Source organism: Equus caballus, chromosome 21, assembly GCF_041296265.1.
Source record: "Equus caballus isolate H_3958 breed thoroughbred chromosome 21, TB-T2T, whole genome shotgun sequence".
NCBI lineage: Eukaryota > Metazoa > Chordata > Mammalia > Perissodactyla > Equidae > Equus > Equus caballus.
In genome coordinates this window covers 62,604,342-62,632,207 of record NC_091704.1, presented here as the reverse complement: position 1 = coordinate 62,632,207, position 27,866 = coordinate 62,604,342, and positions in this window count along the sequence as shown.

The following is a 27,866-nucleotide window of genomic DNA, read 5'->3' as shown; positions in this document are numbered from 1 at the left end:
CCTATGGCCATGGATTCTTGCTCTGAGTCCCTGCTGGTTCCTTCTCCTCGCCTCTCTCTCTCTTAGATGCTGTGTTCCCAGAGCTCATGCCTACTCTCTGGCTCTTCCCTCTGCACGCTCATGAGGCTCTGCATCCTCACGGCTTTAGTTAACCTGGAAATGTTAATAGACCCTAAATTTCTACACATATCACAGAAATTTCTTTCAAAATCTGGTTTATATAACCAATGCCTTACTTGACATTTGAACTTAGGTAAATCACAGAGAGCTCAGAGTTACATTTTCAGAAGCCTTGATACTTCCTCTCCAATTGGGTTTTCCCTCCTTCTTCCCCATTTCAGTGATGACACTGCCGTCTACCAAGTGACTTGATCCAGAAACTTAGCTCTGTCCTTATTTCTTCTGTTTCTATTAATACCCACATCACAATCAACAGCAAAACCAGACAATCTTCTCCCAAAATTATATCTGGGATATTTTCCCTTATTATCACCTTTGCTGCTACAACTCAGATATAAACTAGCATCGTCTCCTGCCTTTAGGGTTGTGAGAGCTTCCTGCTTTTGCTCTTCTTCTGTTGCTCCTCTTGACTCTCAAATCCTCAAAATAACAAGAATTATCTTTTGAAAACGTAAGTTAAATCATGCACCTGCCCCTATTCAAATAGATTTCCCAAATTTAAATAAAATTTAGGAGATACTATACAGCATACACAGGTGTGTATAATTTGGTTCCTATTTTCCTCTGCAATCTCATTTTACACCACCTATGCATGTAGTTACCTGGATTTTAACACAAAAAATTCTTTCCAACTTTAGGACATTGGTCCTCTGTCCCTTACGTCTTCAACTTCATGGGTCTGTCTTATTCTCTTGGTTTTATCATACACATTCCTTGGGGAGATCTAAAAAGAAGTGAAGTAGCCCCCAATGGATGTATGGTAAATTGATGTCCAGCATCCTTTTCAAACTTCTTCCAGTATCCTCTCATATGAGGCAGAGAAAGGAAAACCAAAAATAGCATTTTCCAAACTCTGTGTATCCACTTATGGCCATGAGATAAGTCTTGGCTAATGGGATCTAAGTGGAAAGGATGTTTGAGACCTCTGGGTGGCACCTACAAGGCAAAGAGGCGAGTCCTCTCTTTCTTCTTCCTGCAGGCTGGAATTAAGATGGGCTAATGCATCACTTTGGAAAATGTGGATAAAAAGAATCCCCTAGGGATGGTGGAATAGCAAGATGCAGGGATTTTGTCTGTGAAAATGTGTGGCTCATGCCTACTGTCCCAGACTGTTATGTGAGAAAAGAATAGGTGATATTTTTCTTGTTAAAAATCACTATTATCTGGACATCTCTGTTACAGCATTTGGTCCTAAACCTTAATAATACAGCTCTCCATTCTTTATCTCTGAGCTCTGTTTACTTCCTTCACATTTTGTAATTACTAGTTTATTTGCTCGTCAAATATACGTCATTTCTACTGGACTGACTGCAAGATAGAGGAGGACAGGAGCTTTTACTGTTTTTCTGGTTATTGCACATCCAGTGTCTATTTCAGTCCTTAGTACATAGAAAGCTGGCAATACGTATTTGTGAATGTAGATGGAATGGAATGGAAAAATAAATTAAGTACTTAAATGCTTTGAAACTATTCTTTATATAATTCCTACATGTTAAAATCCCAGGAATCACCAAGGAAGATTTAATTTTGATGTAACGATTAGGCTGGGGACAGCTGCAGCTGGGCATCAGGAGCTCCCCAAATGATTCCAACGTGCAGCCAAAGTTGCAAATGACTATCGTGATGGTTTCCCAGAAAAACACAGTCTTTCATCAAAAACGTTAAGGCATTGCCTTTTGAGATATTTTGAGACTTAGCATACAAGTCTATCAGATATGTTGAACAGTTAACTGACCCAATGCCTGGGCAGCAAGACCTGGGGAAGGAAACATTAGTTTACAGGGAGGTAATATCATACTACTGAGCCCTTTTATAGGTGGTAAGGTCAGACATAAAAATAAAGCCTGGGAAATAACTCAGAGGAATAACACAGGCCACAGCACTTCACAACTTGATGTAATCTTGGGTATGATATTTGTCTGGTCTTGACAAGAAAACAACCTGTCAATGCTTCTGTTCTGATCACCTCCACAACCATCATACTCCTGGCCGCAGTTGTCAGTCTGTGCCCAGCACATTAAGATACTTATCAGTAACTACACCAAAGGGCTTTTGGTTTTGAAACTTTGTAAAGACTACAGGTTGAGATGAGAATTACTGATGACACAACAGAATGCACTGTATAAATTTTCTTAATAGTTAATAAACAAACACACGTAGACACAAGATAAATGACAGACCACACTGTTATGGTTCCATGAATTTAAAGATGTTTTGGAAACTCTGGGCAGGTGTGGCTGTGGAAATAGTTTCTAACTCGGTCCGCTTTGGATTTTTCTATACTTTCAAATTTGTGATTCAATAAAATGTTGCCAATATTTCTCTGCCTCCAAAACGATTTCCCTTGTCTACATGGATCCACACAAAATAATTGTATCAGCACTTTTAACTAACTGCAACTCTGTACTAATGGCATGGGGCGACTTTTTTTCTACTGTTCCTGTCTGTGCGATATCAGAACTCAAGGAGAGTGACCACCTTCCAATGTGTGTTCTACAAAATTCTTGCTGTGACTGGTTGGGATGGTTTCTTTCTCCTTTGTTTTGTGTTAATAAGAGTAATTGAAAAGTAGTTCAGTCTTTTGAGGGAAGAGAATTACCTCTTGCTGTGAGCAGGCAGAAAAACATCTGCTTTACTCGCAGAACTCAGCAATCATGTTCCTCTGTACATAACGCTGTGATCTCCTGCTTGTAGTGATAACCTAAGGTTTAACACTAGTTCTCATTACTGTTCGGGATTAGATGAGTAAGAGAATTAAGTTATATATGAAAATATTGGATCACAGACCTAGAGATACTCCAGAATTCCACAATAGTTAAAGGGTTAGCAATATTTATTGAATTTTAATAGCTAACAATACAAAGATGGATATTAAAGCTTTATGTTGAAAACTTTACATGCTTTAAATATGGTTATACAAATATAAGAAAACAAGTTATTTTTTTGTTTCCTGTCTTCTAAAATGGAATAATAAAATCGTTACTAGAAAAAAAAGAGAAAAGCTAAAGAAGTTGGAGCTAAGGTATACGCAAATTCTCCATAAAATAACCCTTACAGCTACTTGCAAATCAGGAGTAGTAGGTGATCCAGGGCATGCTTTGTACTAAAGAAAAAATGGCACCATTTCTGTTACACATATAACCGACAGCTCATTCTCATGCATGTTTGCAGTCTACTAAATATGTATATATACATACATATATATACATATATATGTATATATGCTATATTTATAAAAATATGCTTAAATATGTATATATGTATGTATTATATATACATATATGTAAAAAATTACCTTATATAAAAAAGATTTTAAATGTTAAATTGTTCTCAAAACAATAAGAATCTTGGACAAATTTATAAACACTCCAAATAAGAATTTGTTGTGCTCTAGTACTATGACTATATTTTATATAGTTAAATATAAAATGTATACATTATAATTAAAATTATATATTGAATACACACTAAGCCATATATTCAAATACAATCATGGGGTAATTGGAATCATGGAATAAATACATGGGAATTTATAATCCTAAATTCATTGAGTTTACTCTATTTCTTTAATTTCTGTGAGATGATGTAAACTACATGAACCTTGGAATCACAATGATGAACCCAATCCAGACATTGTCTTGCAGGTTTCCAGGATAAAGTACATCAACTTAATTTATGAAAGTCCATTAGGCCCTCAATAAAATACACTATTATTGTTACATATCAAGAAAAAAATCTCACTTCTCAAACTAATGGACACGTATATCATGACTCCACACAGCACTATACACCCACGAGATACATAAAATTCTTACTGATTTCATTGACCATGTATGTGTCTACTTTATGATTTTGTCAGACTAAGTGAAAACATTACTGCATTGAGTTTGAGAGTGAGAAGTCAAGGGAAATGCGTGGATCTACAGTATCAGGGTTAAATTTTATTAACTGCTCATCATGCAACTAAATATACAATTGAAAATAAGTATTTAAAACTAGACTGTGTGCTTTCAAATCACTAGTTCTGGCTATAGAATATAGACATAACTTCAACTTTTGGTAAACCTCTAATTTTCAACACTATGCAGACTAATTTTCATATAAATCTTGAAAGAAATCCCCATGGCCCTCCTTAAAATATTTCTGGATTTGAAGCATTTGTCAAGGTTCTCACCTCTCAATGTGTCTGATTAGCTCTCTTTGTGCACTGAGACTTACAAGTCTCTTTCAAAATTCAAAGCTAAAGTTAGAAAGTTAATTTCAAATGATATCAAAACCTGGTCTGCTATCACGTTGGTTTTCAATATAAAATGAAATGCTTGAAAAACTGTAGGCAAATTATCATGTTAAATTATAGTCATCTGTCAATGTTTCAGCCTTTTTAAAAGAATTTTTATTGCAAGTTATTGAGAATGAAGCAGATAATTCTGATTTTTTCATGTACGTATAAAAAGAACAAAATCAGAACCTTAAGATAGATACTAAAGATGAAAATGGTCTCATTTTGTTTCTTCAATATATAAGTATTATTGTGTATTCTACACCAAAGAACATATCTGCATTTATTACTTGTAGCATTTTTACCTTGATACATATGAAAGAAGCACATATATTAGAGTTGAAACTATATAGAGAGAGATGGCTCCAAAAAGATTCTTCTCTGAGTATGTTTTGGAATCAAACCTGTTCTTGACTCCAGAAGAATCTTACTCCTGTAACTAGTATCATTTATCTATGGGCAGCAAACCATTCTTAACATATTCATAAATTCTTGTAATCTCAGAAAAAATATTGCTAAAGATATAGTTATACAAAAAAAGTCTTCTTTTCTCATCTGAAGTTTTAATTTAACTGGGCATCCTGTAATTTTCTTTGCTAAATCTGACAACTCTATGAGAGAGAAACTTTGAAAGCAACTTAAATATTCATCAATGGGATAGTTTCATATAGCAAATAATTATATAATGCTTAATACATGTCAGGCACCCTTCCAAGTACTTTCCAAATTTCTCTGATAAATTTCTTGCACATCTAATCCTATTTCGGCATTGCTTCTGGGATGATCAAAATAAACACAGAGAGTCTACGGGTCCAGGTGGTCCAGAATGTTGCTGGTGACAAATGCAATGTTAGTGACTCTTAAGCTGTGAATTGAATATCTATACTTCGGAAATCTTGGACAATACAGTCTTGTCTTGAAAGCTAGTGGTATTTTTTATCCTTTCTCCCTGTGACAATGATTTCTCCACTGAGGAAATAAACTGGAATTAACAGAGCATATTTCCACATGACTTGAGCATTCTACCAGTGATTTATATGTCATATGCCTTGAGATTTATGTAATGAGATTTTATGCATGCCATCACCACCAATCATCTCAGATGTAAAATAAGGAAGCAGGAATGCAGAACACAGGGCAAAGGCAAAAGCAGCAACCCGGTTTGCTTCACTCTGCTTGGGTATCGATAGACTTCCAACACTAGGGGGCAGTAAGGCGATGTTAGCCATTTCTACACAGACAAGCGAAATAATCTAAGTAAAGAGATTTCACCAGCAGATGGCCAAAAAGCTATTTTGATGAGGTTTAATTTAATTATTATTTGACGCTGTCTGTTGTCAAAAACTTTTAAAAAGTTTGAAAAAATTAAAAGTACTCTTCTGAATGGTTTCATCATAATGGAATCTCATTTGTAAATTAAAAAACTAATTTATTAATTGATTTGAAGCGTTGAAGAAGGTATTGTCTTTGATCTTTGACCAAGAATGAATATAAGGTACACATTTATCTTTGAGATATCATCTTTTCTTTAATTATAAATTATAACTATAAATTTCAATTATATGACATTCTGAAAAAGAGAAAATTATTAGGATAGAGATCAGATCTGGGTTTCAGGGGGTCTAAGTGGAGGGAGAAGAAACTTTGTAGGTGATGAAACTGTTCTGTATTGTGACTGTGATGAAGAATACATACTATGAATTCATCAAAACCTATAGAATGTACACTGCAGAGTAGATTTTACTGTCTGCATGTTAAAAAAATAAGTAGATGCATATATGTTGTTAATTCCCTGGCAACTGTACTTTTTGATATTTATTATAATACTGCTACTAAATCATTGAAAAATGTATTGACAATAGAATCCTAGTTGCTAGGTAGCATTTTATATTAAAAAATACAGGGAATTTCATGCTCAAGATACAAAATGTAATGGAGCAATGCAAAAAGGAGTTTGAAATAATTAAGACATTATTTGTTTAAGGGGAGATTATTAAAAAAGCAAAAGCAGGCAACCTTGAAAAATAATCATGCAGACATCCTGGAAATTAAAATATGATATTTGAAATTAGCGTATATTGTGTATTGAAATATTACTTCTAAGTTATTGAATTTATTAACAATTGAATCCCAATTGCTGGGTAATGCATTATGTAACAATAATTTTAAAAAATAATAATCTGGTTTGGTAAGCTTGTGGATTTGATGAGAGGTCACAGCAAATCCACTCTATAGGAATGACAAAGGAGTCAGGAGTAAGTGGAATTGCCATGGACGGTAATTATCACTGAATATATGGTCAGTTGTAAAGGCATAAAGCATATTAAAAGGTCCATAGCCAGGTGATACAGAAGTATCCCCAAAACATGGGATACTTCATGACCTTAAAATAAGATATAATAGATTAATATGGAAAGGAGTTTGAAATGGTTTAAACATTTATTTGTTTAACAAAATATTATTAAAAGTAAAAGCAGGCAAACTTGAACAATAGTCACACAGAAATATTGGATGTGGAAATGCAATATTTGAAATAAATAGATTTTGAGGACTAAATCAAAGACTAAACACAGTTGAACAAACAATCAGTGAATTGGAGCACAGATATGAAGAAATCACTCAATGAAACTCTGAGAGATATAGAGAGGAAAAAAAAGAGGAATTAAGTAAATTTTGGACTGACAAGTTACAAAACATTTTCCAGAATAAATGATTCAGAGAATATGGATGTGTGCTGTTCACTGGGGCTATTAGAAACTATTCCAGTTCTCCTCCTTCCTAGAGTCTGGTAAGACTTGCTCCCGTTGACTTGCTTTGGCTCATTATGTGATAAAAATTGAGTACTATTTTTCCCCCAGCTATAATAGAGTATTTTGTATCAGAACAAGCTCCAACTGAGAAGAAGAAAAGCTAGCTATGTTTAGAAGTCTTGTAGAACTCCCAAGTCGTCTATGGCTTAAGGAGCTGTGATCCTGGAATGCACAGAGAGGTGAGCCTCAAATTCAGCTCTAATTTGCTCCTTGAGACATTTATGGATTTCTAAGCAGTGATTGAAGGGCCGAGAAAATAAGCAGAGTTCTTGAGAGTATCGTATGTTTGGGAAGAAATATCCATGAGATCAGGGCAAGCAAATGAGGGAAATCCCTGGTAAACATGTCAGGTTTTCATTTTGGCATTTTGTAGGTTTACCACACAAAAGGAAGAAAAACCAAAAATAGGACAATCTTCACAGAAACTGAATCCCAGCTGCCAGTCAGCTCAATCTCTGTTCTAATTAAAGTAACCTAATACAACACTAACTGCCTTCCAGAAGAAAAATAATTCCTCTTTACAGAATGGTAATATCATCCATGCCTTTAGTCATTTTTAATTAAATGTCTTTTTTGAGATGTTTTTAGATTTAAAATTCTGTGTAAGAAATAAAACTGTGAGATCCTATCTACTCCTTACTTGTTTTTTTCAAAGGTGATGTTTACATTTTCCTCACCACAAACATGATCTTCTTGTCTCCACCTGGAACTTAACACCAATAACCACTAATCTGTTTTCTATTTCCATAATTTTGTCATTCCAAGAATATTATATAAATGGAATCATATACCAAGTACCTTTTGGGATTTACTTTTCTCATTTGGCATAATATTCTGGAGATTCATGCAGGTTGTTGCATGTATCAATAATTTGTTCATTTTTATCACTTGGTGTTATTCCAAGGTTTGGATGTACCACTGTTTGTATAACCATTCACACATTGAAGCATATCTGGATTGTTGCCAGATTTTGGCTATTATTAATAAATCAGTATGCGCATTCACATACAGAGTTTTGTGTGAACATCCTTGAGTTATCTAGGTAAAATGCACAAGAGTTTGTCTAATTGCTGGGTCATATGATAGTTGCATGTTGGGTTAGTTAAGAAACTGCCAAACTATTTTCCAGTGGGGCTGTAGCATTTTATATTCCCACAAGAAATGTATGAATGATCCAACTGTTCACATCCTTGCCTGGATTTGGTGTTATCTTTTTTTTTTTTTGGATGAGGAAGATTGGCTCTGAGCTAACTCCTGTTGCCAATCTTCCTCTTTTTGCTTGAGGAAAATTGTCCTTGAGTTGACATCTGTGCCAATCTTCCTCTATTTTGTATGTGGGATGCTGCCACAGCATGGCTCCATGAGCAATGTGTAGGTCCACTGCAAACCCGGGCTGCCAGAGCATACGAACTTAACCACTATGCTGCTGGGCAGGCCTCCATTATTTTTCATTATAGACATTTTGTCATTTGTGTTATGATATCTCATTGTGAGTTTAACTTGTATTTTCCTAATGGCAAATGATGATGAACATCTTTTCATGTGCTTATTTACCATCTGTACATATTCTTCAGTAAAAAGTCTGTTCATGACTTTTGTCCATTTTCTAACTGGATCTCTCTGTTTTATTTTGTTTTTACTGTTGAGGTTTGTGACTTCTTTCTATATTTTAGATACTCGTCCTTGTTTAGAGACGTGGTTTGAAAATATTTTCTCATGCTCTGTGCATTGTCCTATCATTCTCTTAACAGGATTTTCACAGAGCAAAAATGTTTAAATCTGATGAGGTCTAATTTATATTTTTTTCCTTTTATGGATCATGCTTTTGATGTCAAGTATAAGAATTCTTGTCTCATCCCAGATCCTAAAGATTTTTTCCCTAAAAGTTCTATATTTCACATTTTACATTTAAATCTGTGGTCTGAGTAAAATGTTTGTGTAAGGTTTGAAACTTAGGTGGAGATTATTTATTTACTGTATCTGTCTATCAAGTATCTATCTCTCTATCATCTATCTATCTATCTATCTATCTATCTATCTATCTATCTATCTAACTTTCTATCTATCTTTCTATCTATCTTTCATCTATCCGTCTATCGAACTATCTATCTATAGCCTATGGATGGCCACTTACTCCAGGACTATTTAATGAAAAGATTATCTTCCTACCATTGAATTGCATTTAAATCCTTGTCAAAAAATAGTTGGGCATATTAGTGTGGGGCTATTTCTGGGTTCTCTATTCTGTTTCATTGGGCTATGTGTCCATCTCTCCACTAATACCACACACTCCTGATTAATGAACCCAAAATTGGGCAGACATATTCATTCCCCTTTATTCTTCTTATCTAAAATGTTTTTATCCTCACCATTCTGTTGTTGAACTCATCCACTGAGGTTTTTTTTTTTAAATTTGGTTCCTTAAGTTTTCAGTTCTAAACTTTACATTTGATTATTCATTTTAATCTTCCACTTATTTGCTAAGACTTGCTATTTATTGCTGAGACTTTTGATTATTTCATTTGTTTCAAGTGTCTTTGCAATTGCTTATTGAAGCATTTTTATGATGTATGCTTTAAAATCTTTCTCAGGTAATTCTAACCTCTCTGTCATTTCAGTGTTAGCATTTATTGATTGTCTTTTTCCATTCAATTTATGATCTCCCTTGTTCATAGTATAACTAGTGATTTTCAGTTGAGACCAGGACACTTTGAGTATTATGTTATGAGACACAAAATCTTATTAAATCTTTTGTATTAGCTGACTTTTTCTGACACAGATCCTATGGGAAAAGGGCTTGTTATTGCAAAGTGGAGGTAGAAGTCTAGGTTCCCACTCACTTCCTGTTTACACCTGAGGGGATTTTCCTCATTGCTACTGGGCAGACATGAGAGTTCCGGATCCCCACTCCACAGATACTTCCCTGGCTTAGAGAGGTAAAGGTGTCTCATTACTTCCCCACATCTGGCTTCCTCCAATGCCACAGCACTGGGTAGCTTCATCACTGCTGGGCTATAATGAAAGTCGACTTTCCATTAGGCCTCCTTGTATACTAACCCAGTGGGGAGGGGAAGGGATGCCTGTTATTGACAAGTGGGAATGGAAATACAAACTCCCTATGTGGTTTCCATTGACATCACTGTGGGGCCTACTGACCACCTGGTGAGGATGAAAGTCCTGGCTCCCTATATGGCCTTCTCTTACACCAACCTGCTGTCAGGACCAGCCTTGCAAGGGTGGAAGAATAGGAACCCCTTTCAGCCTTTGTTGGTGTAAGTGCAATTACATTTTTCTGTGTTGTTTGGCTGGAATAGATTTTTTACTGTCTAAAGTTTTGTATCTTGCTAGACTGATTCTTTCCTTGTTCTTTGGCTAGAACCAAGATGTTTTTGTTGGGCCTCTTCTTTGTCTTTGTCCATTGGCATCTCCATGTTGCCAGCTTTTCGTCTCCAAGTCTGAGATATACAAGGCAAGAAGCAAAGCCAGGGAACTCACTGCCATGTCACTTCTTAGTTTCTGAGGTCACTAGCCAATCTGCTTTCTTCTCTCACCTTTGAGAGTCTTCCTAAGTTTGTTTTATGTATAATGCCCAGGGTTTTGTTGTTTGCTGAGGAAGATTCACCCTGGGCTAACATTTCTTGCCAATTTTCCTCTTTTTGCTTGAAGAAGATTTGTCCTAAGCTAACATCTGTACCAATCTTCCTCTGTTTTATATGTGGATTGACACTGCACAATGACCACCACCAAGTGCCGTAGGTCTGCACCTGGGAACTGAACCTGGGCTGCTGAAGCAGAGTGCACCAAACTCAACCACTAGGCCATGGGGCCTGCCCCTGCCCAGGGTTTTTATTTGTATTTGGATGAATGGAGAAATACATGTCTATTTAATCTTCCTGGAAGTGGAACTCTCCTACACTTTTATTTTATACAAAAAGTCCAACATACAGTAAAAAATTGTCAGGAATATTAGGAAACTGGAACAAATTATCAAAAGATGAAAAAAAAAGGCAACTGAAACTAACCCTCAGGAGTTATCATATAAAAATTTGGAATACTTGAGTTATTATATACTGATTTTTAATATAACTGTAAGATAAATATTACAAGTAAACAGAGTATGGACGGAGAATATCAGCAAGAACTCATATCTATGAAAACAAAAATAATGAAAATGGGAACTGAAGAATAAACAATATTTTAAAAAATGGAAAGTAGAATTAACATAAAATAACTGAGATAAAACCAAACATTTTCAAGAATAATAGAAAAGATCAACATTTATGAAGATGACATAACACTAAAAAAAATAGAGAGAAAAATATCACAATAAAATGATATCAAGACTGAAACAAACACACGCACACACACACACACACCCATTGACAGTAGAGACAACACTATGAACAGCTGTATGAAAGAATTAAATTAGAGAAATTTTCTAGAATATTATAATTAAAAATTACTCAAATTACTCAGATTAAAGACTAAACATGATTAGACTGCTACACCTCACACAAATTTGATTGCTACTCAAGTCTCATCACTTTCAAGACACAAGGTCTAGATAATTTACAGCCTGGTTTAACCAAAACCTCAAAAGAAAAAAAAACGGGTAACATACCATCAAAACATCTCTTCTAGAAATTAGAAAAAGCAATAATTCTCCAAAACTTATTTTCTAAAGCTAGTATAATGTCAATATCAATGCCATACAATTAAAATTCAATTCAAATGAAAATTATAAGGGAACATTAGTTTTGCTTATACACAAAAATTCTAGATAAAATGTGAACAAACCAAATAAGGTATTTCTAAAATAAAATATTATGGTTTATTTTAGCCTTGAAAGAATGCTTTAATATTAGATAATCACAACATTATCAAACTAAAGAAGTAAAACCAAATGATCATCTCCGTAGAGCCACAAAAAAAAGGCATTTCATGAATTCATGTAAAAAAACCCCCAGCTAATTATGAACAGAATGAAACTTCATTAAATTGGTAAATGATGCCTCTCAAGATATTACAGCAAACAATGTACTTGTTCATAAAGATTAACCAAATCTTGAAAGTATCAAGCAAGAGAATGGATACAAATCCTTTCAACTTCATTGGCTTATCCTAGGATTATTTTGTTATCAAGAAGAATGCACCTGTGTTTGACTTTGTTCTTTACTTATTAATTAGAGCCCAAACACTGTGAAATTACATGTTCAGATGTAGGTTACTATCTTTATAAAGGATAACCCCAAAAGTTACAAGGTTTTGCCTGTAGGATGTTAACCAGTTTTATTTCCACTTGTAAATTAATTTTAGCCTTCCTTGATTGTGTATACTTATCTAGAATCCTGACTTACCATTTGATAAGTTTTCTTATTAATTAAAAAGTAGAAAAAAACTTGACATATATTCACTTATGTTTGTATGAGAGCTGTGTTTTTAATTTTGAAGATTATACTCTATCAGTACTTAAAGGCAAAACTTTAGAGACATTGACATTAAAGTCAGGAAAATACATACTCACTACCCTCTCCTTTATAATACAAGATAAAACTGTAAGTTTATAGTTCTGTTCATTTATAAAGAAACATTCATAAGAAAATAAACAGAAATGAAAAATTGGAAAAGAGGCTATGGAGGTGTCCATTTTGAAATATACTATTCTGGCACACATCAAAAACTACATTAATTCAATGGATATTTATTACACCTTCATAATATGCAAGCCACAGCCATCAGGTTTCATCTCAAGAGTATTTCTCTGTAAACAGTGATTTTGAAAAATAGAATAGCTTACGTGCTTGGGTTTTATATGTTTTGAAACAAATAATGATTTAAGGTGACAAATTTCATTTAACATCCTCAGTAAAAAAGGACCCATTATAGGTATAATATTTTTCCTTAATGCATGCTAAAGGTATTTATTAAACACTCTCTCTGCACCAGGCACTCACTATCAAAGTGGTGGTCAACTGTAGTGGCTCATCTAAGAAGAACATTGCCCATCTGATCATTCAGGGAAAATTGCCAGATGGATTAAGACTCCAAAAGGATCTGAAAACCATTAAATATCTCCATGTGCCCTAACAACTTTCCTTCCAGTATTACCTATCCGAAAGAGTGGTAAAATTACCAACACAAGTCCTCAGACCTGCAACCTAGGAACCATGTTTGACATCTCTGCCTCCATTCTCCCTTGTAATCTTATCACCTCCTCAACATTTCTCACATTCCTTTCACTTCTCTACCACACCTGTAGAAGTCTCCATCAACACTAGTCAGGACAATCAAATGGATTCTCTTAAAAAGCTGAACATAGGGCCGGCCTGGTGGCTTAGTGGTTAATTTCGTGCTCCACTTCCACAGCCTGGGGCTCGTGAGTTCAGATCCCCTGCATGGACCTGCACACTGCTCATCAAGACAGGCTGTGGTGGTGTCCCACATACAAAACAGAGGAAGATTGCCACAGATGTTAGCTCAGGGACAATTTTCCTTAAGCAAAAAGAGGAGGATTGGCAATGGATGTTAGCTCAGGGCCAATCTTCCTCAGCCAAAAAAAAAAAAAAAAAGCTGAACATAGAGTCAAGGGAACATCTTTTAAAAAGTAAATTTTTCATACTATTACTTACCAAAATTCAAAAGAAGGCAAAACAAAACAAACATAAAAACAACCCCCACAAACCTCAGACTGTATCAATACGTACAGCAGCTATAATAAATTAAAACATGCAGTTTCCTTGTAATGATATCTACCTCATGCTACTCGAGGTGTGGATCATAGACTATTTCTGGTCCACAAAATATTTATTGATGTCCAAACTAGGTATTAGAAATCAGAAGTTAGAAATTACTCCAAATATAAATTAGGAGTAAGATTTTAGAAATCATGTAGCAATTTGATATTACTATGACAATTTTTTATCTTAGCAAAATATCCTGCTAGATAGACTAGAAGAGATTAAAAAAATAAACTATTTCACCAAGAGTATTTTAAAGTACGTTGTCTAGATTATAGAACTACCGCAATTAAGTTAGAATATATGAAAAATTGCCAGTTTGATATTTTAATGTTTTACAGGCTAGCCATTCAATTGTGACTCATACCCTCGTATTACATATAATAGTATTAACAGCCTTGAGTGTACTATTGTATAAATAGGGAAAAACTAGATAATGACTAGTCAAGTAAGAATTCCCAATATATATTGGAAACAGGCTTATATAATCTCTAAATTTCCTTCCAATTCAATCTTTTTAAGTACTAAAAAATGAGGTCTAGACAGTAGTTTTATTTCTTTTTCTTATAATTCTTCTCAAAAAATAAAATTTAACTTTATATGACTTAGATTCATGTACATGATAACTGCATATTTAAACTTCACTGGTAACATATAAATTGGGATTCTTTTTGATAAGAGCATTTGTGCTTTGACGACATTTCTCCGAGTTCTCAATATTGTGACCCAATTGTTTCCACTTTTCGAGGGAGAAAACCTACAGGTGAAATTGTTAGGTCAGCTTGATCTGTACTATAGATGCCTGTTCCCTGGAAACAAGATTAGGCCTGGGTCAGGCAACCAATTATTTCACCCTTTCCTCTGCGTAACTGCCAGACAGTGGAAAATTCCTGAACTCAAACGAGAAAATATACATTCAACCAGTGTTTGTTGGGAATAATTTATAACAGGTTTCACCCTTGGTTTATTATGTTCCAGAAGCTTATATCTTCCCATCACATTCCTCTAATTTTATTTTGAATTACTATTGTTGCTTCAAGCTTGAATGTATTTGTTTTTTCTTACTGTTTCGAAAATGAACCCAGCTCTTGCCCTCAGTACCAGGAACAGTAATGAAGTACATAGTCAGTATGGTGCTTTTTATCGCCTCAAAGAGATTTCTTTCCTGATTAAAAATTAAAGGTAGCAATAAGATTTTTAAGTTTCCTTCCAAGTGAAAATATTTTTCTCTATTGGATCTCAGTCAGTGAGTAAGTATGGCCATTATCTACTCTCAAGGAGCTAATTTATAATAATTGAAATAGCAGTGAAGTTTAGAGGGCTAAGTTCATGTCACATGTTCTGAAGAGGGTCAAGTTTTACATGCAAGCAAAGTTTTCTTTCTTTTTTTTTTTTTTTTTGAGGAAGATTAGCCCTGAGCTAGCTACTGCCAATCCTCCTCTTTTTGCTGAGGAAGGCTGGCCCTGAGCTAACATCCACATACTTTATATGTGGGATGCCTACCACAGCGTGGCTTTTGCCAAGCGGTGCCATGTCCGCACCTGGGATCCGGACCAGCGAACCCCGGGCCATCAAGAAGTGGAACGTGTGAACTTAACCCCTCTGCCACTGGGCCAGCCCCGCAAGCAAAGTTTTTTAATGTGGACTTATACTGTGCATCTGTAAATTAATCTAGAAATGTTTATGGAAATCCATTGTGTGTACACAACTGTGGAAGGCACACTGGAGGACATAAGGTATGAAAGATGTCACCTAACGCTTTTAATTTGTAACATGAGAAACAATTACATTCAAATGAATGGGTTATTCAGGGCGTCTGCTCACACTGTGCACAGAAAATGCATGTTATCAGAGTTTGGAGAAGAAAGAAATCAAGGTGGAGATGGTTAGGGCCGTCTTGGTAGAGGACAAGGCTTTGAAGAAAGAGTAAAATTTGTAAAGGAAAGGAGTCTTAGTCAAATGAAACTTTTGGTATGCCTAAAAATAATGCCTAACATTTAATGGCTAACAGCAGTAGCCTTGGTGATGTGGACACACATTAAAGGTGTCTGAAGATCAGATCCTATTTCTCATTCTACCACCCACGTTGCCTTTGTAGACTGACTGTACCCCTTGAATGAAACAAGATATGTACAAATTAAAAATACGACAGTAAAAAGTAGCAAATTTAGCTTTGCAAATTACCAAGTTAACTTCAGATTTTGATTGGTAAAATTGGTCAGGATAATAAAAGTGACAATAATTTATTGAGTGTTTACTAGAAGCTTGCAGCAAAATGTTATTTATTCCTCACCAAACTTTCAGGTTTGATGGTGTAACATCTCTTACACTCTTGTCTTCTCGTCACATATTTTATATGGACTGGAAGGTGGTCAATTTGGCTGCATATGTGGACATGGGCACCAAAAGTAACCTTTTAATCTTTTTGGAAATTCTAAGTATTTTTTTTGACCCTTTCTGTTAGAATAGCGATGGAGTCCACAGAAGTGGTATTGAAGGGTTGAGGGAAATTGTTAAAGAAAAGGCTGACGAGTATCTTTGAACAAACCCAGAGCAATTGTCTTCTGTGTATCTCTGACATTGAAATCTCAGCTTCACTTCACTGAAAAATGATGGTTTGCGGAAAACAGGTTGTACTCAACCCATTAATATCTATCATTAGATCTTAGGCCACTGGTTAGAAATTTATTTTTCAGCTAGAATAATGCCATGTAATTTTCCTCTCGGGAGAGGAAAACTTACTCAATAACTTAGTGTGTATTATTACATTTTGGCGAACAGGATTGGCAGAACTTCTTGTCATTTAAAGTCACCAGAAAAGTACTACTCTTAAAAATTCTACTCTTAAAAGTACTGCTGTTAAAAATCTTGCTCACCAATTATACAAAAAACAATACCTAGATGAATATACAATACCCACTTACATCTGTAAAAATCAATGAGTCCTTAGATCTCTTATATTTTTGTGTTAGATTTTCAAAATATGAGCATATAAAAACATTTGTGTGAAGTCTTTCCAAGAATAAAACCAGACAAGAAAGTTATGGGTTTCCAAATATGTGGAGCTTATTGAGCACATACATGCATTTGATATGAAAAATAGCGCTACATCTAAAGAAGGGCTCTCAAAATTTTGATCTTAAGACTCAAATGCAATGAACTGGCCAAGTCTCTTGTACTAAGGTGTTGGCTCTCTCACTAAAAAAAAAGCTGTTATTTGCTCTAAAATTACAAATTGTATTTCCATTTCCTAACTTGAAAATCATCTTATTTTCATGGGCTTAGTTGTTTTCTGGATTTCTTCTAACTCTAAATTTCTATAATGTCATACAGCCCATGTCTAAATGTTAAAACTAGATGGTAATATTCAATATACCTAATACTTCTATATATGTTGTATCATATTTAGTTTAATATTAAAGAATTCAGCAATACAATTTTGCCTTGGGTTCTATTTATAAGTTGTTCTGCATGAGGTTTGTTGTTGCTGAAGGAAAGATAACACGTGTGGATTTGATTATGTGTCATTTGTAATATTATATGCTTGCATTGACAATGCCAACATTTTGAATGGCTTCACGGCACATGTTTCTACAAAACTGAAGTCTTATGTTCCCAGTTTGCAGCTCTGATAGACAAGCCAGGAATCTAATGAGTACCACGCATAGGTTGCGATTCTGTGTTGCAAATATTCCAATAATCAGGCTCATGAAAGTGAATAAGTGCATGGAGAAGGGAAAAATCTGTTGTTTGTCTTTGGAAATCATTATATGGACTTCTGGCAGCAGATTTGCCTAGCACATAATTTTCTGATAATGTTTAACATATTTTACATTTTCTCTCTATTTATTCACTTGATGAAGCCAAGAAAGTCTCTAAGTAGAGTTCTGAGAGGCTAAAACAATCCAAACTTGGATTAAAATTTTCTGCAGATGATGGGAAGGGGAGATGCATAGATGAGTAATTAGAGAAGTGAGAATTTACCCTTTCTGTATATTAATATACTGCATGATTTGCCAGAATACCAGAGATTCATCTCCTAGTTTTGTAGAAGAGCCAAGAATTCTTTTTGAATTCTCATCCACTGCTCAGCCTTGCATCCTTCAGGGAGATTTTTCTTACTGAAAATAATTCAATAATTTTAATATTTATATTAAATTTTGAAATGGTCACATTGGAATTCTAGTCACTTGTGGGTAAGGTGTTAGAGTGAATCTTTCATTTCTCCTAAGAGCAGTTCATGCGATTTCTGCTGTTAGAAATTTAGTTCTTCTGAAAGCTATCATTTTGTGTGGTGCTAATATCCTAGAAATACGATCTTTTGAAAGTAATTTTCTTTACTGCTAGGCAAATATAGCTCCAAGGGCATTTATTTATCAGGGGCATGACTCCAATTCAATTAACAGAATTGGCATTCTTTCTTTTTTAAGAATCATAATAATATTCCTTTTAATGTTTATAGCCTTAGTCTTACTTCGCAATATTTTAAAGTCATTTTGGCTCATAAAAAAGTTAAAGGAAAATAAATAAGGGCTTGATGATCTTGGTTCAACTCTGGCCACCTCTACCTATTAACCGTATAACCTTAGGGAACCCCTTTGGTTTCTCAAAGGAAATGTTGATCTGCTTAGTAAATGAGATTAAAATGACCTTTGACTATCTCTCATGACTGTAAACTGGTTCACAATATATAAGAATGCAGGTACAGTTCTGCTCCAACCTGTAAGCTATATTAGAAATTTAAGATAATTTCAGTTCCAATGAGGACCTGCGACGTTTACAGGACTCGTTACAAAAGAGTTATAATCAAAGCCATAGTTCCCGCTCTAAAGTAATGTGTCTACTAGAATTTGAGGTGTTAGCATTAGCATTTGAGGTAGGTGACACGAAAGGCACATCAAGGTACTGAGAAATAGAGGCCTTGAGTGAATTTCCCAAAGAGACGCATTTGACAGTGGAGCCAGGATTCAAGCCCTCACAGATATATTCTAGAGTTTTGTAATTTATCCGCCTGTTCTACCTGATGTCAATGGGCACATAGGGCCGATTTGACGTACTTCACCCACAAGCAAACATTTCTACTTGAACATTATATTTAAGAGAGAAAAATCACTTTTGAGCTAATAATTGCAATTCTTTAAAACTCCTGTTTGGGAAAAACAGCTAAAAATTTTATCTCACATTTCAACATTTTCTGTTCCTCCATATATTGAATTGCTAAAACCTGTCATTTAGAAGGAGTGCGATGGTTGAAAGAATGGGCTGTGGAGCCAGAAGCCAGGTTGTAAAGTCCTGATGTTCTTTTTAAGGTGAGCACCTTGGAAAATTCATTTCCTTTCTGGGCCTGAATTTGTTCTATTGAATGATTGTGAGGATATAGTAACTTCATATATGTAACCTCTTATAACAGCCTGGTTTTGCACAAGTACCATATGTGTTAGTGTACCAATGAGAGTGTATTGCTTTGTACCATATGTATTTGAGATAACTTTAAAATTGTTGTTATTTGAGATTTACAGAAAAGAGGCAAAGATAATAAGAAGATTTTCTGTATACCCATCACCCAGCTTCCCTTAGTGTCAACATCTCATATAACCATGGTCCTTAGAAAGTAGATTAATGGCTACTAGGGGCGGAGGGTGTCTGAGAGTGTAGGGGTTTAATAGCTAAAGCTATAAAGTTGCTTTTTGAGATGATGAAAATATTCTAATATCGACTGTGGTAATGTTTGCACACATCTGTGAATATACTATAAAATATTTAATTGTAACTTTAAATGGGTGAATTGTATCTCAATAACAGTGTTTAAGAAAAAGTAATTCCTCCAAAAACAAATTGAAATATTGAGACATATGATCAGATCATGTTAATGATTTCTCGGAATCGGATAGAGCAGCGTGGCTGTTGTGTCACAGACAACCTGAACACACTGATGTAAAGTGAGCAGAAGAGGGAATATCTAGAAAATAAGGGTATTTATAGACGTCCACAGTTTAGAAAAATGATTAATGTAATGTTCCTCAGTAGTAGTGACATAGTATTACAGCATAAGCAAAAAGGAATATGGGACAGTGGATTTCCTGAATCACAACCACAAGGCAGGTGATGTCTAGAACTGGGCTCACAGGTCTGCCTGCCACAGGCTGGGGTTCAAGGAGGAGCCTTTGTCTTCAGGCAGAAGAAGCAAGGAAGAAGAGGGAGAATTTCTTGAAGGAAAGATATAGTTTTACCAGTGCTTTAGAATGGGAAATGAAAAGCTGGTCCTCAGGCCAAACTCGAGTTATATCTATAGGGCTTTGTCAGGTGAGAAAAGACCTTAACCTTTACTGAGTGCTTACCTTGTTTGGGCATGGGCTCTCGGAAGGGAAAGGTCAAGCACAGTGGTTTTGGATCCCAGAAATCTGCCATCACAAATTGGTTTTGAAAAAAGAAGGAAGACAAGGAATTAACAATTTAAGATTCTGTGGTTATAATTAAATGTAAACTAGTTAAGATTTACTAGAGTTTAGGGAAAATGTGTTAGGGGGACAAAGGGATGAGTCAAAGTGGCTTTCCTATAAACCTACTTGAAATATCAGGAACGTGTTTTTGTAAGAAATCACTTTCAAGTCATACCAAAAAAAATAATTTATTTCTGGTTCCAATCTGTCTTAGTTTCCTAAGACCCAATTCTATTGCTTGTGTGTGTGTGTGTGGGTGTGTGTGTGCGTGTATATGTGTGAGGATGTGTTGGGATTTGGGGTGGGAAGGAGCCCGGGGCTGTTCTCTCCTAGTACCTGATGTCCCACAGGTGGACATGCACAGTCACTCCTATCCTCTTGTGCATTCTCAGGGGCCACACATCACATCTACCGAGCAGCCCCAGGGGTGACTGATTGGATCATTTCCAATTTTTCCCTCTCATAATTGTACTGAAAGGTACATCTGTGTCCATAATTCTCTCTCTTTTTTTTTAATAAGTGATCCCTAGAAGCAGAATTTCTGGGACATAATTTATACGCACTTTTTAGGTATTGGCTGGAGTTTCCAATATCTATGATTTCTTTATGAAGTTTGAGTCTTGTTTGGGATGACAGGGAGTCCAGACAAACTGGAGGTGATGCCTGAAGGAGGGAGGTAGACAAGACAGAAGTGAGGCCCTCAGAGTACCAGGGAGTGACCCACAGAGCAGAGAAGGGCCCTCCCAGCTGCCCCACCCAGGTTTCCCCCCTACAGCATGTTCTGCCTCGTGTCCTGGAACACACCTAAGCCAGGCCCGTTCCCATGACACACCTCCAACAAGCAAGTCTCAGACACCAGCTGGGTGTCCTACAATTCAATTCAATTCTTACACTCTCCACTCAGAGATAGCATAAGATTCCACAAGCCAAGGGTTCAGTCCTACAAGACTGGCCCCTCTTCAGACAACAGTCGCAACCTGTGATTCTAACTAACTGGCTACAAACTGGAGGCTCTAAGGTACCCCCTCCTTAAACTCCAGGTGCCACTCTCAAGTCCACGGTGTTACCTGTACTTCTGATATAGCACTGGTTATGAATCGGAACTTTAATTGACCTCCTCCTTGGGTTCAATTAATTTGCTAGAGCTGCTGACAGAACTCAGAGAAACATTTTACTTACTGGATTACCACTTTATTATAAAAGGATATAACAAAAGATACAGATGAACATCCAGATGGATGATGCATAGGGCAAAGTATGGGGAAGGGGCACAGAGCTTCCATATTCTCTGAGCATGCTACTCTTCCAAATCTCCACGTCTTCACCAACACAAAGCTCTCCAAACCCCATCCTTTTGGATTTTTATGGAGGTTTTATTACATAGTCATGATTGATTGAGTCATTTCCATTGACAATTGATTCAATATTCAGTCCCTCTCCCCTCCCTGGAAATCAAGGGGTGGGATTGAAAGCTCCAACCCTCTAATCACAAGGTTGGTTCTCCTGGCAGCCAGCACCCATCCTTAGATGCAGTCCAAAAGTCACCTCAGCAACGTAACAAAAGACACCGTTATAGCTCTCATCACTCAGGAAATTCCAAGAGTTTTTGGAGCTCTTTGCCAGAAACGGGGGACCAAGACCAAATACATAGTTCTATATTTCTTATTATAAATAACAATATCACATAATCTCAGTAGTAAAGTGGTACTTCTTAATCAGTTAATTATAGCCATGTCATGTAGGTATACATATCCAAATATATATAAAAAGCATATATAAATATATATAAATACCTTTAATGTTATATTGATGATGGTGAGCTGTCATCCAAAACATAAAAATGGTTAAATAATTCTGAAAATTAAATTTTTGAGTGTCATCTTTCTTGGGAGGATTATACTTCATATGATTGATGTATCATCTTGTGGAAAATAGAAACATTAGTAGTAGGATAAAGTTTGATATACAATTAAAAGAGTTGTCTCAATACATTTTATTGATAATAAACTAATGCTCCAGCACATGAAAATGGCCAGCACCTGCTGTGATTTCCCTGCACAGGCATTTAACATAACATTTTTCACAAAGAATGAGTACACCATGTGAATTCTCAGGAATGAAATCTCCCGCTTCCATGATTATTTGGCAGAGCACTTTTGAATCCCACAAGGAATAGTTTATATTCAAACAGAAGCTTGAATTTGACCTCCTGATTTTTAGTGTTCTCCTCCCTCTTTTGAGGCGTGATAATTCCTCTTGAGAAAAGACAAGCGATTATAGTGTTAGAATTCTTCCCTAAACTCAATTATGCAGAATATCAAAGAAAGTTAGATATGGAAAATATCAAAGTTTGCTTCATTTTCAATTGCTCTACTCTCCCAGAGTGCCATACATATAAAACATGATTACTTTGTGTGCGTTGGCTAAGGTGATGATATTCCTGGTCTGATATAGTAATGATTTTTCAGATATTTTACCTCTTGATATCTAAATGATATGTAATGAAATGTTTCACCAATTAGCTGGGTGACATAAGACAACTAATTTAACCTTAATTATGGATTAGGGCGTTCTTCTTATGCCTGTCAGTTGTGAACATTATAAAATATGTAGGAGCAGTGAGAAGGAAAACCAGAAACTCTTTGGTGTAATTTGAGAAAAGTAAATCACACTGGGTTACTTTAATGTGAGGTGTAAAAGAGGAGAAAGATACAGACACCGGATACACAGTGATACATATATGAGAAATACGCAGAGCTAAAAATATTTTGTTGAGCTATAAAGTAGTATACTTAAAACCTATGTTCTATAAACAAAAACAAAAGGAAAGATTCAAATATACACCATATTTAAATGAAAAAATATATCTGAAGGAAGTTATGTCTCCATCCTGTAAAATTAACTTCGTATATTTTTATATTTTTACATGGATAAGTTTGAAAATAACATAGGACTTGATTGGAGCTTGCCTCCTTTTTTGTGTTGTCATTATATCCAAGCTAATTCTGGTTGGGGTATTGATGGTGTAGTACAATTTGTCATCCTTTCTATTTTAAAGAGAAAAAAATAATTTCATTTCTTTGGGTTCTTCAAAAACTGACCTCATACCATGAAAGTATTATACTTTGTCATAATTTTTCTTGTAGATCTCTGCCAAAATTTTATACTTGTTTTCTCATACCTATCCTATATTTACATATATTTCTTTACAAGTATTATATTGACAGTAGTTTTATTACCTAGTTCAAAAGTAGAGAAGAGCACAGAGTAAATAATCATAACATGAACACAACCGTGTGACTCCCACTCAGGTTGGATAAGCTTGGGTTTCCTAGAAGCAGAGGGGTACAGGGATTTGAGTGCACAGGGAAATCTCCCTGAGAAGGCCAATGTCCTTCATAATAACTGGGAAAATCTACGAAAAAGAAATCTGAGAACTTTTGTTTCCGTCTAGGAATAGATCTAATGGATGTAGACTGCAGGAGGGGTGGAGATGCGTGCTATTTTAGCTGTTTCCATTCTCCCTTAACAAGCATCACACTCCCTGCCCTCTTGCCTCCCAGGCTAACCACACAAAGTTCTAATGATGCCCAAGGGGTAGACTGTAGCAGCCAGGAAAATGAGTTGCTTGAATTTGCCATTCTGAGAATTATGATGATCTAATAATCCCAGCTGCTGCCTCTCAGATTCAACCACTGCATTCAGACTGATGCCACTCTTCTGGTGGACATATCGCTCTCCCAGGCAATGCATTGTGTTGGCACTAAAGCAGGTCCATTAGCGTGAAGTGTAGTCTTCCTCCTATGGGCAACCTTGGCTCAAGGTCTTCCCATCAGGCTGGTCCAACCTTTCTCGGACTCGTATACTCTTCCAACCCATCTCTCCTCTCTTCTCTTTGTTCTCCGCAGATAATAACTTGCATTGCAACCTGAAGGTTCTCCTCACCTGCTCATGCTCTCTCCCGTGATTCATCTCCTGCATCTTTAACCCTGTCTTGGAAAAATCTTCTCAGACCCAAACTCACACTATGAGATAGAACTTTTTTACCTTTTTTTGAATTATGTAGTAGAATGAGGGTAAAGAAACCAGAGTCAGTATTTTGGAGCTTTGAGTGGGGAATCAAAGATGATGAACCCTCGGACCTCAGTGCCTTAACAAAATAAAAGTGTTTTTTTGCTCTTAAAACTATCGAGTATGGGACTCCTTGGTTGAGTGATGTCTTCCAAATACTGATTTAAAAGTTGAGTCAGTCTTCTGTCTTTGTACTTCTCCATATTATTTGATTGAACCATCTGAAATTTCTCTTTTGGTAGATCAAACAATTGTCACTATCATTGTGTCTACCCAAGTAACCTTGGAAGTCACATCTATTCCTAAGGATGATAAACATGGAGAATTATGCAAAAGAGATTTTTATGTGATAAGTCTGCCAGTAGCTCATACAAATTCTACCTTTGTTTATTGGCCTGGAATCAATCATTTACCCAATTATAACTGCAAAGGAGACTGGGAAATGTAACCTAGCTCTATGAACAAGAATAATCAACAGTTTTGGGTGGTCAGACATCAGTAATAGTCACAGTCAGCTAACCAATACCATTTTATCCTTCTTCCTGCTTCTGGTGACTACACCTGATTACTCCATCCAACCAAAAATCAAAGATTTTGAAGGATGCAAGTCATCTCCATCAGTCCAAGATATGAAGTTTTCAAGTCTAGTGACATATAAACTAAAGAGTTGAATTATATACCCTCCCCTACCTTTATCCGTATCAACCCAACATTGGATATTAAACCAGTGACAGTGCAAATAAAACTAAAAACTTTTATTTCTTGTATTCCCTGGCCCAATAGTTTTTTTCTCAATTTAATGGCAGCTACCTTGAGGCTATTAGAAATAATGGCGTTAGGTGAGAAGGGCATACTCATATATATGTCACAGGGTGAATATTAATAAGACTTTATCACTCAAAGCTACTTGTGTCTTATTCCATACTTTTGAAGTATAGAGGCAATCAGTTTTTCCAACACTTCAAAGTCCTAAATTTCTATCTCTATTCACTTTCATTTTTTTCATACAAATGGACTCATTCTTTTCTGAGTTTATCTTTTCTTGTAACCTCTCGCTAAAAGCAGAGGGTAAAAGCCAAACCACATTATTACTCTGAATCTCTGCAGCTTTTTCACCTAGATTTGCACTCAGTGGTCTGCTTTCTGTAGGTGCCTATTATACTAAATATTTTTGTGCTACTGCATAACATCATTCCCCGTATTTCCATCCACCCATATCTTTTAAATTATTCCCCAGGTGTAATTTGATAAAGTCTCTTAAGCAAGGACCAGGAGATTTGCTAGAAATTTCAACATATCTTCAGTCTTGAAAAATTTCCCTGTAAAAACATAGTTTACCATCACCTTTTCTGCATAATTTCTTTATTCCCACATCAATGATTGCTGGAAGCATACATAGGAGGCCACAACTTAATGAAAGGGGATTTGTCTTCCAGTCCTTGGAGTTTGAGAATTGTTTCTAGGCAGTGTGCCTCCAGCTGCTGAGAGAGAAGTAAAAACCTCTCTGTTAGCAGTCTTGCATGTAAAAATGTCTTGGCATCCTGTTTTGTGCTAATCTCAACCTATCAATAGTGATGCCTATGAGCTAGAAATATTTGGGAGAATTTGCATGGGCCCAGGTTCACTTTCTGGACCAGCCTTGTGGTTCTTATTATGATGGCAAGACACCCTCAGCAATAACCATAAGGAAACTTCTAAAGACACATTTTATTACTCATAAGTCCTGGAAGATACACGGCACACCCTGGGCCACATAGCAAGATTGTGTGGAGTAGGAGAAAGCACGAGCCCGGGGTTCTGCTTTTATTGGGGTTCAGGGTTGGGGATGAGGGTTGCATGTGTTCAAACTTTAATGGTGAATTTAAAACATAAGAAGGGGAATTTAAGTACAAGAAGGGAAAATACTGGAGGCCAAAATGTCAGTTGTCTAAGTCAATCAGACATCTGTAAGACAAAAGACAACTTGAGGAGGGGCTGGCTCTTTATCTAGTCATGTGGCTGGCAATGTATTTATTCAATGCAACCTTTTGTGTTTGAAGTGGATGCCTCAGCAATCAAAAATTTAAGTCAGGCACTTGGATTATGGTAAAAAAAACAACTGTCATAAACTTATATTATACTTTCCCCTCAGCCCCAGATCCTTAGTCTACTCAAAGATTGATTGGATAGAGTCTTCTTAACGGTAGCCTGCCACCCCGCATGTGTTAGCATCCCATTCTAGTCATTTTTGTTCTCCAGGTCATCACCATTGACAAGCTCTGGCGAAGGTGTCTAGATAATCTGGACATTCTCCTCTCTCCTAGAGATAACACTAACCAACTCCCGGCCATATTCCTCCAAGACTGCACTCTTAACCATGGCACTTAAAGGAAAGTACATTCAATCTGTGTATTATGAAAGAAATTCAAGTCTGAATGACCATTTCATTTTTGATGTATTGTCTAGTCCAGTCTTGACTCTCAGAAAAAATTAGTTGATGCCTATTGTTAGGGCACCATAAAATTTATTTCATGTTTTCCCATTAGTTTTAATCTGGTGACCAACCTCCAACTCCTCTTCCTTCTTGCAGTTAGTCATCTGTGCAGAGAATATATTGGGTCCTGAATATATGGTCCATTTATAGCTCCATTTAGAGACAGAGAGTTTTATTATAGCAATTGGCTCACACAATTATGCAGGCCAAGAATTCCCATGATCTGCTATCAGCAAACTGGAGAACCAGGAAAGCCATGGGGTAATTCAGTCCAAGTTCAGAGGTCTGAGAACCATGGCAGCCAGTGGTGCGAGGCCCAATCTGAGATCAAAGTCCTCAGAACTGGAGGGAGGAGGGCATGATGGTGTAAGTCCTAGTCTGAGTTCAAAGGCCCAAGAAACAGGAGCACTGATGTGGTAGGGCAAAAGAAGATGGATGCCCAGCTCATGCTGAGAGATCGAATTCACCCTCCCTCTTCCTTTTTGTTCTATTTAAGCTGTCAACAGATTGGACGATGCCCACCAGCATTGGTGAGGGTGAACTTTACTTAACTTACCAATTCAGATGTTAATCTCTCCTGGGAATACCCTCACAAACACAGTGAGAAATAATATTTTGCTAGCTGTCTGGGCATCCTTTAGTTCACTTAGGTTAATACATAAAATTGATCATCATGGATACTTAGGTACTTAGGACCATATAACCATGAACCAAGGCTCATAACTTCTGTCGACCTTTGCACAGATTCCACCTCAGTGCCCTCCTCTATCATAGTCATAAGAATGTAAGAATGACAATCACTTATTCATTTCTACACTGTGCCTATATTTCTAACTATCTTACTAATCGAGACATGCTCTTGTTGAGTGAAGAATG